Source organism: Camellia sinensis, chromosome 8, assembly GCF_055761805.1.
Source record: "Camellia sinensis isolate YWXY chromosome 8, ASM5576180v1, whole genome shotgun sequence".
Taxonomy (NCBI): Eukaryota; Viridiplantae; Streptophyta; class Magnoliopsida; order Ericales; family Theaceae; genus Camellia; species Camellia sinensis.
Genome location: NC_138968.1, coordinates 75,375,474 through 75,391,156, shown reverse-complemented (window position 1 = coordinate 75,391,156; position 15,683 = coordinate 75,375,474).

Sequence of the window (15,683 nt, the reverse complement as noted above, 5' to 3'; positions counted from 1 at the left end):
TGTTTGAGATCCGCAGTTTTCTGGGATTAGCTGGGTATTACCGTCGGTTTGTGAAAGATTTCTCCAGGCTAGCTTCGCCGTTGACTAGATTGACTCGGAAGGGAGTCAAATTTGTGTGGAATGAGACTTGTGAAAAGTCGTTCCAAGAGCTGAAGGTTAGATTGACCACTGCTCCGGTCTTGGTTATCCCGGAGAGAAGGTCGGGTTACGCGGTTTATTGTGATGCCTCACGAGAGGGTTTGGGTTGTGTATTGATGCAAGAGGGGAAAGTGGTAGCTTATGGCTCACGTCAGTTGAAAATTGACGAGAAGAATTACCCTACACACGACCTAGAGTTAGCAGCAGTGATCTTTGCCTTCAAGATCTTGAGGCACTACCTTTATGGTGAGAGGTTCGAGGTGTTCTCGGACCACAAGAGTTTGAAGTATCTGTTTACACAGAAAGACTTGAATTTGAGGCAGAAGAGATGGATGGAGTTCATTGAGGACTATGATTTTGAGTTACACTATCATCCGGGGAAGGCCAATGTTGTGGCCGATGCCCTTAGTAGGAAATCCATTAGTGATGTAGCTTGTATAGCCATCCGGGAATGGGGGATGTTGGGTGTACTTGGCGAGTTTGATTTGCATCTGGGCGAATCTGTTGAGGCTGCGGCCTTGTTTTCTGTTGTTGCGCAGCCTACACTTGTGACTAGAGTGTTAGAGGCACAGAGAGGTGACCTTGAGGTAGAGTCCTTCCGAGAGAAGATCTCTAGTGGGAATGTTGAGAAGGGATTGACGGTGTATCCCGACCTGAGTGTGAGATACCGAGACCGTTTGTTGTGCCAGAGTCTTGCCGAGAGGAAGTACTCCGAGAGTTCCATCATTCACGCCTTGCGGTGCATCCGGGAGGTACTAAGATATATCGGGATTTGGGTCGCCAATTTTGGTGGCAGGGTATGAAGAGAGATGTGGCAGTTTTCGTGTCTAAGTGCCTTACTTGCCAGCAAGTGAAGGCCGAGCATCAGAGGCCAGCGGGTTTGTTGCAACCCTTGCCTATTGCCGAGTGCAAGTGGGAGCATGTCACTATGGACTTCGTTGTAGGTCTTCCGAGGACTCAGCGGGGTAGTGATGCTATTTGGGTGGTTGTAGACCGGTTAACTAATCACTGGAACGGGTCATTGAGCATGACGGTTGAAAGAATACATTAAATTTATGTATTATGTGATGATGTGTATAATTATTGTTTATATGCATTGTGTTGTGTTAGAGGAGATAGGGGATGTACTCCACGGTTTAGGGGAAGATAGGGGATGGACCTCTAAACCGGATGTTGTTGGGAGGAGATAGGGGATGGACTCCATAGATAGAGCTCATATGCTTATCTAATAATGTGTTGACAGAGCTCATATGCTTGTCATTGGAAGTGTGATAATGCTTTTATGCATATCTGTGGAAGTGATGATATAACTTGTATGCTTATCTGTTGATGTGTGATATAGCTAGTATGCTTATCTATTGTGAAATGGGAAAGTGCTTAATATGAGTTATTGTCTCGTATAAGTTGTTTGGCCAGGTTCTGAGCCATGGTTATAAATTGAGAATTGAAAGGAATTGGAAAATGGATTGTAACATGAACTTGTATGTCATGAAACTGTAAAGTGTGATAAGGAAAAGTATCAGTATTGACCATCTATCAATTGCTAATCTTTTAGTCATTGTCCATATTTGGTTTAGTGTATTTCTACTGGGTTGTGGCTCACCCTATATGGGAATATCATTTTCAGGTACAGGTAGCATGCCACCTCCAAGGACATAGCTTGGGAGGCTAGAGGCAGACACACTTTTGTTGTCTTATTTCTTTTGATGTATTACATGTAAATTCAAGCCAAGGGCTTAATATGTAATCGAGTTGGCACTCTTTTCTTTGTAACCAAGTGTTAACTTGGAAAGTTGTAAGCCTTTAGGGCATTTGCTTTTGTTGTTAATATGTAATACTTTTGGTAATGGAACTCTGATGAATAAAACAAAGTGGAGCTTTTATATATCAATGCATGTCTATATTGATGGGTTTTATGTTATTAATTTGAGGGCGTTACACATACTGCTAATGTCCAACAGACTCAGGGCAATCTGGCGAAGCCAATCCCAAAACAGGCCTCTAAAGCTCTTGTTTATCAAACCGAAGCTCCGTTTGAATTTGAGGTTGACCCAACTGCACTTAAGGTCAATAAACTGGAGAAGTTATTCAAACGAGCACAGGGAGTGAACTCCATCCCGGATTTAGAGGACGAGTATACTAAATCTGCAGTTACCTTACCGGAGCGGTTCAAAATGCCGCATATCGACCGCTTCGACGACTCTGGAGACCTAATGGTGCATCTCCGCATGTTTTTTGATATCCTGAGGCCAATAGGTCTAACCCCAGCCCAGAAGTTATCTCTCTTCAACCGAACCATGTCTGGAATAACCGCAAGCTGGTATGCGAAATTGGAGGACTCTGTGAAACAGAACTAGAAAAAGATGGCTAAGGCCTTTATTGCTCAATACTCCTGCAACACACTGATTGAGGTCACAAGTCGTGATCTCGAAGTCACCCGCCAAGAGCCAAAAGAGGGTTTTTCAGAGTTCTTGACAAGATGGAGAGCAAAGGCCTTGATGGTGACTACAAGGCCTTCCGACAAAGATCAGATCAGGATGATTGTGTGGAATCTGCATGGCAAGTTACTGCAAAAGATGATCGTTCTACCTCTGTTTACCTTTCCAGACCTTCATGAAATGGGGGTTCAAATCGAGGATGCCTTCAGACAAGGGATCTTTGCGGAAGATAATGAGTCTTTGAAAAAGAATGTTGTTCGCAGTTCCAATGCTACTGCTGGCGGTAGCACAACTGCGAAATGTTCAGAAATAGACACTATCACCACTCCCCTCAATGGCCAAAAATCAACCACTTCAACTCGGCCCCAAGCCCGAAATTTTCATCCTCTTTACATGAGTCTCTCTCAAGCTTTGAAAATGTTGGGAGAAGAAGGGTACCTAGAGCTCCTAGAACCTCAACCCCTTCCAAATCCTCTTCCACCAAGATATGACCTAGCTAAATATTGTGTCTATCATCAACAACATGGTCATGATACAAACCATTGCATCCGCCTCCGTCAGAAGATTCAGGATCTTATTGATGAAGAGACCATAACTCCACCAAAAGGACCTCAGGTTAGTATTGACTCGTCACCTCCCCATCTCAATCTAATCCATACACTCACGTCTACCTACAACCCCAACATATACATCACCCCGGCCCATTTACCCAAGCCTGAGGTGTTCATTTCGGAAAGCATGGACTTATGCATGATGGATGCACTCGAACCCCAATCATCTCAAACCCATGAACCCACTACTTCAGAGCTAATGAGAATGATTGAAGATTTGCAAAGAACTGTGGCTGATTTAGCCTTTGGAATTTTGGCTCCATCATCGACCACATCACAGGTCGGAAGTGTCAATCCAAAAGGCTCCTCAATCTTGGGGCAAACTGCAATTGAAAAGGGCCAACCTGATGCCATCTCAGATCTGGGTGGTGGCATGTCGGCAACAACTGGGCTCCACTCTGATATAGCGATCCGATCTTTTGGCAAAGTGGAGGCAAATGGCAAGAACAAGGTAGGTCGGGGAGCATTGGTCCCTATGAACATCTTCAATGGGTTGTTGAGGCTTTGAAAGCCGAAGGACTGAACAAACAGCAAGTGCTTACAGTTGTTGCAAAGACTATGGATGGCACTTTTGCCACTCAGGATGAAAGCATTCTGAATCAATGGGCAAGCCGGGAAAAGGGATGTCATACCAAAAACGTTCCTTTTAGCTCCAATCCTATACTCAAAAGAGATCATCAAACCCAGCCAGCACCTGCCAATCCCTTTGCTAGTACATCCAACACTTCACAAACCTCGAAGTACCAACCCCGAGGCTAGCGGGGTCTTCAATCCTCTCTACATGACTTTGTCCAAAGCTCTCCAAATCCTCATAGGACAAAGCCATCTCAAACCCCTTAAGCCTCGACCTCTCCCGAATCCCCTTCTAGCTAAGCATGATGTGGCTAAGCACTGTGCCTTCCATCAACAAGCCGGCCATGAAATACAAGATTTGATTGATAACGAGGTCATCATCATACCAAGTCCTGCAAAGTCTATCGGTACTGGATCAACGAGCATGGGAGATAATGTGACTATGTGTATACGTCCCCAAACGTCCCGGGAGGATGAATCCCCCCCCCCCCCCCGGTTTTGTTCATTGGGCTCACTACAGTTCAGGACTCAATGTCACGGTCCTGTATCTAATCTCGCAGAGTACAATGCAAGACCGATGAAATCATCAAAGAGTCCAAATCCGGCAAATCATTTTTTAAAACAGATTTTTTGAAAGAAGTGCCAAACATGGACTACTTTGCTAGATACAGAGTCGCCACCTAAATATTTTATTTTGAAAAATTTAGGAAACCCTGACTCGTTGCCTAAGGCCACGTGTCCGTCATCACCAAAGTTGCCTCGGCTCGAGAACTTGGGTACGATTGGGGAAGGTCACTTCGTGAGCACCCCCGCTCGCCCGATCAAAGATCGGCCTCTACTAACCATGATATCTAGTTTTGAAAACATTATGCGTTCTTATTCCGATTATTAGCCTAGATTTCCTATGTGATGCGCACAGCATACAAGTATAGACTGGATCGCCTGAATTAGAACGAAACAATTCATGTTTGTTTTGAAAACGGTTTGCTACTCGCAAGTAGGCTAAAATGTGGATTTGCCACCCTCAGGTGGGCTTAGAAAACAAGGTGATTTGCTACTATCTAGTGGGCTTAAAACTCGCATTTAATGAATTGTTCCAATTCAAATAACCCAACCGTCACCCACAGGCAGTTATATCATATAAGCACTTAGCCTCATGGTAAGCATGCTATCATGGCAGTCACTCACACACATGCAAGGATGCTAAAGCATAAAACTTACCAAGTACTCCAAGCCAAAACAAAAGCTATGTTAGAAATCCATGCATGATCCTAACTATACAGAAATGCCTAATGCAACACATGCAGGAATGCAACTACAACAGGCTCGGCTATTCTAAACATGGCATATGATGATGCTACAGCTAGCACATATTCAATTTGGAATTTGGAATTTGAAATACAAATGCAGTTAGTATGATGCGCCGAGCCCGGTGCATGCAATACAGATGAATGATGCAAACATGCTATCATACTGTATGCTAATTGAATCATGCCCTAATCTAACCATCATAAGCTGGTAAATAAAAGGGAGAAAGACGTGGGATTGGAAGACATACATCACACTCACGCACACTTATTACAACATTGCCCTTGCTCGGAGGATCCGAAAGAATAATACAGTCCGAATGAATAATACAGATATTACAAAACCCTAATTAATTAACAAATTAATCTAGGAAAGCGAGTAAATTGGCACGCAAATCCATGGACTGCCTCAACTCTGTTCCAAATGATAAATGATGCATGCTCGAGTTGCCTGGTGCGGAAATCCATTGCGATGCCCCGAGTCGCCTCTGTTTCCAATTGTTTTCGGAATATTGCGCAATGCTCCAGAAGGCCGGTGATTTTTGATTTACTGCAACAAAGAGCAACAAAGGTGCATGGCAAAGTATTTCACATGTGTATGCATGACTACTCTTCAGGGAGTGTAGTCCTCGATCCTCGTGCCACCAATCACCCATATCGATGCATGATGGCTGAGGAGCTGATTTGCACGACTCAATATGAAATGAATGCACATGAAAACACAACAAGACCTAAACTCCATCATGGGTAATCCGGAGTGTCGGCGACAGGGAATTGAGACACGTTCCGTCACTTGGAGTACGAAACGTCCCTCGTTTCCCGTGCTTGGGCTAACTCCTATTCCAAACACAATGCAAATGAAATGGCATACACAATGCGACTAACATACAACCTAGCATACGCAATGCTATGTGATGGCATACACAATGCTCGATGTAACATGGCATACACAATGCATTAACACGCAACCTAGCATACGCAATGCTATGAATTGAAAAGGCATACACAATGCGTAATAGACTTACACCAACATGAGTGGACCTCAACCACACTCACATCAGTAGCCATAAGATGAAAATGAGACAATCGAAATGCGTGCACACATGCACGCAAACCGAGGACCGAACCTAAGGCATAAAATACCACTCTACCAAGGCATGGCAAGGATGAAGCATGGCATTCAAACATGTAATTTTCAGCACTGAAACATAATGCTAAATGGTCCCGAATCATGCAAACATGGCACCCGATGCATGGAGTAAGCCCCGAACTCAAAACTAGCCACATGTATTGACTTGTAGCTATACAAAGCATGCATTATTTGACTATGAAGCACAAAGGCAGAGCCAAGGCAGTCCCAAAACATGAATATTTCTAGTTCAAAGCATGACCAAAAGATGCTAGCATGATGGACTAAAATAGCATGCAACTTTGACTAGCAAACATGGTTTACATGGCATGCATATGAAGCATATGAAATCTCACCAAACCAGAAAAAATTAGTGAATAAAACATGCCAAAATATGTCCAAATAATTATTGAAATGCAGCCAACATGTGCAAAAATGAGGGGCTTCTTTGGAAGGGCATGCAAGGGGTAATTAAGCACATGCATCATAGACACTTAACATGACCAAACCAACTCTGAAAATGAGTTATGACAGCCCTAAAACTCACAAAATTGGCCCTGAAATCAGTCAAGGAAGCATGCAAAGAAAGGCCCCTTCAAAAGGCCTTGAATGGAATTGTTCTACACATGCATTGTAGACATAAAATATGGCAAAATGGGCTCTAGACAGAGCTTATGCAGACCCCAAAACTCACATAATGAGGCCTGAAACATGACTTTGATGTATGCAAAATAGGGTCCCTTTGACTTTGATGTATGCAAAAATAGGGTCCCTTTGGAAGGCCCAAAAGACCCCCAAACAAGACAAGGAGAGAGGGGGTCACCCCCCTCTAATTTTGGCCCTCAAAAATGCATCAAAGCCACTGAAAATCCACTGGATTTCAGTGGCTAAGAGGACAAACCATGGCCAATGCAAGTGCTCTAATGCATAGCCTTAATCATGAAGAGATGAAGCATGCATAGGGGAATATGACCCCAAACGGAAATGGGACCTTAACAAAACTTGAAGAGGAGCTCAAAATAAGAACTTTTTCAGTTTATAGAAAATCTCGAAAATGCTCACAAGTATGGCTAAAATAGGATGCAAAAATAGCCCTAAAAGAGAGATAGAGGATAAGGGGAAGTAAATGACCTGAAACATCAAAGTGACCTTAAACAAAGTTGAATAGAGGATCAAAATAAGACACTTTATAGTTTGGGTCGAAGCCCAAAAATGTTTCCAAATAAGGCTAACCAATCATGCAAAAAAATGTGAATTTAGGGGAAATAGGCACTTACCCTTGAAAAGCCAACCTCCAGCAGCTTTTGGACCAAGTTGGTGAGCTTTCAACCTCTGCAAATAACTTCCAAGGTGCTGGAATGGATGATGGAGGTGTTAGCCTTAGAGGTGTAGTGTAAATGGCCAAGAAAATTAGGGTTTGGAGCTTTGGAGAAGAAGGCTATGGAGGGTGGAGTGCATGTGCCTTGGCCAAATTTTTCTAACCCTTGCAAAATGAGGTGGGGGGTTGGTTATATAGAGGGAGAGAAGTAAGGCTTCTTGGAGAAGCCAAGAGAGGGGGTCAAAGCTTCTTAAAGAAGCTTTAACCAAAAAGGTCAAGCTTTTTGAGGAAGCTAGACCAAAATGGTCAAGCTTCCTCAAGAAGCTTGACAAAAGAGTCAAGCTTCTCCAAGAAGTTAAGCAAGGGGGGCAAAACAAATTAAAAAGGATCAAAAAGAGGCTCAAAATCTCGGACAGTGGGTCAAGTGCTTCACAGCTGGCACAACTGTGTTGCATTTGAGAAGAGCAAAAAGTAGAAAGCTGGCCGACCAGCTAAGGTGGCCGGCCGGCCACTCCCTATGGTCGGCCGACCAGGGGTCAAAAGGGTCAAGCAAAGTTGCTGGTCGGCCTACCCAGAAAGGTGGCCTCCCAGATGAGTAGATCACAATGGTGGTATGAAAAGCCAGAAAATGTGGCTCAAAAGTGAGAAAAACTAGCTTTCTGTCAGGAAAACCGGCTTTTGGAGAGAGAAAATGAGGAAACTGGCTTTTCAGGGAAAAAGGTGGCCGGCCACCATGCTACCCCCTCCCTAACAGTGAAAATAGGGTCCCTACCAAAAATGGACCAAAACGGACGCAAAACGAAGGTTCGGAGGCCAAAACGCGCGATTCGGGGCTCCGAAAACAGGCTGTTAGGCACCGGAAGTGGCGTATGAGCACGAAGGTGGTCTCCCAGGCCACAGTGTTCCTCTAAAGGGAGGAAATAAGGTGTGTGCCAAAAACCGGAGTAAACGGAGGTAGTTAAGCGGTCTCGAACCGAGGCAAACGGCCGACGGCTCCGAAAATCGGAAACCGGGCTCCAAACGGGAAAAATGGCCTACGACCACGAAACGTGGCCTACGGCCATTGAGAGATGATCTACGAGACCTCTCCCTCCCCCAGGAAGAGAAAATAGAGAAAACATGACCTGATTCACAAACCGAGGCAAGGCACAAAAAAATCTTGTTTCATTTATCCTTTCACGTTGAGTAGCGTTTAGGATCATTGTCCCTCGAGGCTTATCTCAGGATGCGTACAACGCGCTCTTGATTGCTTTTCTTTCAGACCACTTCTCACGATTTCAGCGTAGTTAGAGTTTTTTTTTTTTCTCACACGATTTCAGCATGTTTGGAATTTATCTCAGGATGCATGGAACGTATTCCTGATTGGTTATTTTCAGACCTCTTCTCACGATTTCAACATGGTTAGAGTTTTCTTTTCTTCACACGATTTCAGCGTGTTTGGAATTTATCTCAGGATGCATGGAACGCATTCGTGATTGGTTACTTTCAGACCTCTTCTCACGATTTCAGCGTGGTTAGAGTTTTTTTTTCCTCACACGATTTCAGCGTGATTAGAATTTATCTCAGGATGCGTAGAACGCATTCCTGATTGGTTGTTTTCAGACCTCTTCTCACGATTTCAGCGTGGTTAGAGTTTTCTTTTCCTCACACAAGTTCAGCGTGTTTGGAATTTATCTTAGGATGCGTGGAACGCATTCTTGATTGGTTGTTTTTGGACCTCTTCTCACGATTTCAGGGTGGTTATAGTGTTCATTTCCTCACACGATTTCAGCGTGTTTGGAATTTATCTTAGGTTACATGGAACACGCTCCTGATTGGTTTTTCTTTTAAGCTCTTCTCACAATTTCAGCGTGGTTTGAGTGTTCCTTTCCTCACACGATTTCAGCGTGTTTGGGATTTTTTCTTCCTCCTCTCACGATTCCAGCGTGGTTGGAGTATGTCACCCTTTTGCATCTACTGCATTATCTGTCACATCTATCGCATCATATCCATTTTATTGCCTGCATCCTTTCCATGATAAGCTTAGTCTAGCATGTGCTCATACATTTTCTTCGTTGAAGCACAGCTCTATGATAATGTGTATGCGCCTATTCCACTAAGAGAATTGTGGTCTGAAGGTTTCGGCACCTTTTCCCTGTTAGACATGCTTTGTTTTGTGTCCATGCCTTTTCTAGACAAAATGTGGTTTGGCTTGCATCCCTTTATTCAGTGCATCCATTGCATCGTACTTTGTTTTGTTGTATTCAGTACTTAGGGTCATGATCTTTCCTCAGCAAATCATTCCTCACTTATATCATCCCACCCAATTGCTTGTATTCTTTCTGCGAAACACATAGTTCTACATGTGCATACGCCTATTCCACTAAGAGAATTGTGGTTTGAGGGTTCCAGCACCTTTTCTATGTTAAACGTAGTTTGATTTTACATCTCCATCCCTTTATGATATTTGTGTGGCTTTGCACTGCTTGTGGTTTGATTATGTCATTTACATTGTTTTGTTGCATTGTGTATCATTTGCATCCTACCCCTAAACTACTCTGGTTTGATTCCTTGAAAAGGGATACGTAGGCAACCTTCGGGTTCAACCAACTGCATTTACATTTTGTTTGTTTGTCCAAGTCTTCGGCCTTATCAAAAATGGGTCGTCTTTAGGCTTTGACATTCACTCACATCATTTCATGACTCTGAGCTCTGTCAAAGAGGGGCAACTGTAGACACCCCATTTTTGACCGCCCTTAAGACTTGGGTGCCACTGATTGCTTATTTGGTAATGAAAGTTGTGCAGTGCAAAGGTTCGATTTCTTCGGCAAAGAGAGAGTCAAATCCCAACCTTACAACCCTCTTTTTTTTTTGGACCAAATCCTTTAGACCAAAAAATATTTTAGACCTTAAAATCCTCTCTTTCAAAATAGTTTTTGAAAAAGTTCCTACGATGTTCCGAGGCTCGCATTTCGTTCAATATTGCGCTTTTCGGTAAACTGAGCAAGGACAAAGTAGAAATAAATGAAAGAGAGGTGAACTCTTCGAAAAAATCTTTAAAACATCTTGTTTAGAGGTTTGGGGTTGAGGAAAATGGGAGAGGAGAGAAGAAAACTAGTTGAGGAGAAGTTTGGCATGAATCCGGGTAAAACCAAAACTGAGCAGTCTTCACTAAAATGAGCATAACATTTTGCACACTTGGATATTTGATGTGAGGCTGCCACCATTGGAAAGCTTACTTCCGGGGATTCAATTTAGACACAAGCTACTTCTGGGGATTCTATTTAGACACAAGAATGACCTAAAAAGGAATCTAGATGAAGGATATATTCCCATTTGAAGTTGGGCCCAAAAAGAGATTTTTTTGGCCAACTAGAGGTGGAGGTTGCTGGTCATGAATGGGATTTTCTGGCCATGTGCCGGCCATGAATGGCCTATGCCGGCCACCTGCCATCCAAGAGTAACCATTGCTGGGAAAAATGATCATGTGCCGACCATCAATGAAGCAGTGCCGGCCATTGATGCAAAAAAACAGCTTTTTGCAAATATTTTTGTTCCAGCTGTTCCAGCTGTCCCTTTTGGGATATTTTCGACCTGGAGCCTCATTGCCTATATATAGAGAGTCTTCTCTATGGTTTTGAAGGTTAGAAACATTTGAGGAGAAAAAGTTTGGGAGCCTCTCTCTCTACAATCCCCTCTCTCTAAATTTCTCTCTCTTGAACTTTTGTGCTTAGAAGCTTGTATACCTCAAACTTTAGCCTATACATCCTTGACCAAAGTGATTCATCTTTGGGCTGAGGTTTCTTGAAGCTCTCTTGGAGCCTCCTTTGAGCTTTAGAAGGTGTTTTAAGCTCAGATTTGTGCCTAAAGTGTGTTGTGCTTCAAGAGGTATAACTATCACCCTTTAAACTTGTTTTGCACACTTGTTTTGCCACCTTTGCAAACTGTTTTTGAGCTGGTTTTCAACTGTAAAAACCTCTACTTTTCAATCCTAAAAATGGTGGTTTGAGCCTTTGTGAGTTAGGGGGTTGTCCCCCCTTTTGGCTCTTTGGCTACTGAAGCTTTTTGTGTCATCTTTCATCACCTTTCAAACCAACTCTTTTAGCCTTTCAACCACTGAAACTTAGAGACTTTTCAGTGGTAAAAACTTTATTTTGAGGTCCAAAAATGAAGGGGTTAGCCTCCCCTCCTTGTGTCTTTTTTGCAAATGTAGATAGCCTAACATGTGAGCATGTATTTCTACCTTTTTGTAGCTTAATTCAAGCATGTTTTAGGCTCGATTTTGACATGTTTCAACTCTGTTTTTGGTTGGTTGGAGCCCTTGTTGCTTGCTTCTTGCACTTATAGTGTACTTATGCTTACTAGCCTAGCATGCCTAATGAGTTAGCCTATCATTCTGGCTTGTGTTAACTTAACTCCAGCACATTTTTGCTAATATTTTGACATGCTTTAACTCTGTTTTGAGTGGTCTTGATCATGTGAGCTTTCTATTGCATAGCTACAGTGCAAAGGCCTTCACTAGCTTAGTGTTTTAAGGCCTCCAACATGTTTTGCATGAGATGATTGCATGTTGTAGCATTGTTCGACAAATGATTTCAGTACATATATCTCTATCATACTCTCACATATATCACTTTTTCCTTACTTTTGAGAGTTGTGCTTTGTGTCTTGCTTGCGAGCCAACATGTGTGCATGATTTTCTTGCCTTTTGTGCCTAAATTTTAGCATGTTTTGGCTACTGATTTGGCATGTTTAAGCTCTGTCCAAAGCTAGTTTGGTCAATTAAGCTTGTTATTGCATGCCTCTAGTGTAGTACTCTTCACTAGCTTTAAGGTTTTTGGCTTTTGAGCATGTCTTGCATGTTTTGCTTGCATATTTTAGTGTCTTGAGCATGCCATTTCAGCACTAAAAAAGCTCTACAACCTCCCTCATTTTTTCATTTTTCTATTTGCTTAACGGTTGGTTAACCTTATGGTTGTGTTTAAGCTTAAGATGGAGCTTGTGCTCAATGGCTTTAACTCTCTTTTGAGGGTTTCTAATAGCCAAAGGCATGGACTCTCTCATGTCTTAAACCACCCTTTGATTAACCCCTCTCTCATTAGAGGACACTCATCTTGGACTTAACCAATTAAAGAATGGCTTGGCTACCAATTAACCCCTCTCACATGTGTGCATGATTTTCTTGCCTTTTGTGCCTAAATTTCAGCATGTTTTGGCTACTAATTTGGCATGTTTAAGCTCTGCCCAGAGCTGGTTTGGTCAATTAAGCTTGTTATTGCATGCCTCTAGTGTAGTGCTCTTCACTAGCTTTAAGGTTTTTGGCTTTTGAGCATGTCTTGCATGTTTTGCTTGCATATTTTAGTGTCTTGAGCATGCCATTTCAGCACTAAAAAAGCTCTGCAACCTCCCTCATTTTTTCATTTTTCTATTTGTTTAACGGTTGGTTAACCTTATGGTTGTGTTTAAGCTTAAGATGGAGCTTGTGCTCAATGGCTTTAACTCTCTTTTGAGGGTTTCTAATAGCCAAAGGCATGGACTCTCTCATGTCTTAAACCACCCTTTGATTAACCCCTCTCTCATTAGAGGACACTCATCTTGGACTTAACCAATTAAAGAATGGCTTGCTAATGATAAAATGCGTAAACAAGAATTGGACAAGTAAAACCTGACCAAGAGAAGCATGTTATGTGGGCATTGCATGTGTTCAATCAGACGTTATATTGAACACAAGGTAGATTAGTCCATTTCATACTCAAAGTGATGAAATGAGCCAATCTCCTTTGGTCTCCATCACCCTTGATCATGCATGGTAGGGTGGTGGTCCCTTGAGTCTTGATTTTGTGCATTTATTGAAAGTGTACAACTTGGATCTTTGGCCATCATGCATTGAATATGCTGGATTGGTGGTTTTGGATCCAAGAGTGCCTCTCCTTTGATGTTTTGAGATGATAAGGAGGGGCACAGTACAAACATGTTCATGGAAAACCCTCAATTTTTCTATGTTTGTGCTCTGTTGCAGAATGGTGATTCAGCACACCAGTGGCCGGCAGTGCCTCATCAGTGGCCGGCAAGGCTTCATCCTTGGCTGGCAGTGCCTCTATTTGGCCGGCAGGTGGCCGGCAGCAAGCAATCATGGCCGACAGGCCACTGGTGTACTCCTCAGCATGGAATTGGTAAGGTGGAGTAGAGAGTTCTTGGAGTAACCCTACAAACAGAGCCTTTCAAGAGCAAACCGGTGGGCTTTTCGGGGCGAAAACCGAGTGTATGTATCCTCCGCTTCCCGAGGCAGAGCTGAAGCAGTGTAGTTTTAACATTTGTTTTGCATGTTCAGTTAGAATACATTTGTAATTTAATTAATTAGTTTGCTAATTAGTTAAGTGTTGTAATAATTAGTAAGTAGTTTACTAGTTATTCGATTGGTTTGTAATAATTAGTCTAATTAGTTTAATTAGATTAGTTAGATTAGCTTAGCTCTTATTCATTTGGACCCTCCTTCACGAGAGCGTAATGTTGTAATAAGTGTGCGTGCATGTGTGCATGTCTTCTAACCCCACGTCTTTCTCCCTTTTATTTAACCGCTTTCAATGGTTAGTTTAGGGACATTTTCAATTAGCATGCCTTATGCTTACATGCATGCATCATTCATTTGTCTTACATGCACCGGGCTCGGTGCATCATTCAAACTGCATTATATTTCAATACTTACTTGAATACATGTTTCAAAGCATGTTATCAAGTTGCTTCGTATGCCATGATTAGATGGACGAGCCTATTTAGCTGTATTATTGCATGTGTTGCATTAGGCATCTAACATAGTTAGGATCATGCATATTTCTAACTATCTTTTGTTTTAGCTTGGAGTACACTGTAAGTTTTACGCTTTAACATATTGCATGAGTGTGAGTGTTGCCATGATAGCATACTAGCCATGAGGCTATGTGCTTAAATGATTAACTGCATGAATGCCTGTGAATGAAGGCTTTGTTACTTGAATTGGAACAATTCATCAAATGTGAGTTTTAAAGCCCAGTTTGCGAAGTGGCAAATCATGTTTTAAGCCCACTTGAGGGTGGCGCTTTCAAACCATTTTCGAAAACAAACATGAATTGTTTTGTTCCAATTCTTGCGATTTAGTCTATACTTGTACGTTGTGCGCCTCACATAGTAAAGTTAGCTAATAACCAGAATAAGAACACATGTGTTTATAAAACAACATATCATGATAGTAGAGGCTGATCCTTTGATCGGGCGAGCGGTGGTGCTCATTTCAAGACCTTCCCCTTTCGTACCCAAGTTCCCGAGCCGAGGCAACTTTGGTGATGACGGACACGTGGCCTTTGGCACGAGTCAGGGTTTCCTAAATTTCCCAAAAACAAAATATTTAGGTGGCGACTCTGTAATCTGGCAAACCAGTCCAGTTTTGGCATAATTTGATTCAAAATCTGATTTTTCAAAATGATTTGCCAGATTGGACTCTTTGGTGTTTATCAGTCTCACATTGCACTTTGTGAGATTAGATTCAAAACCGTGATAGGAGTCCGAACTGTAGGACCAATTCACGCCTCTCCGAAAAGGGGGCGCGCGAAGAAAGTCGAGCGCTACAACATATATAAGCATTACAAAGTATAGGGGCAGAACTTGGGTTGGAAGCCAAGTGATTTACTATATTACCCTTGAAGGTGGTCATTTGAATATCATTTCCATCTAGATTATTAACGTAGGTTAATAAAGGAAGTGAATTGACCTGAAGGTACTGCTAATGTGTCTTTCAATTTGGCTAATTGGACTATTCATTTGGGGAATTTTTTGAAGCTTAACTATGATGTGGCTGTTGAGAAAAACTTTTCTCAAGGTACAATTGATGTTCTTTTATGAAGTGCTCATGAAAATCTCATTAATGAAATAGCCAAGCATGTGACTATTTCATCTGTTCTACAAGGTGAAGCACTTGCTATTCGGCTGGCTTGCCATGTGGCATAGGTGCATGATCTTTCAAACTTTGAGATTAAAGGTGACAACAAGTTAGTCATACACCTTTGTGTGTCTGAAACTGTTCCCCCTTGGGAGTGCAGTGTCCTTGATATCAGATGCATGGCAAGGCAAGGCAAGGAAATTTCTTATTCAAGTGGAGTCCTCGATCAACAATTAAGGCAGCTTATTGGAAAACCCAATCTCTTCTGCGAGGTGATT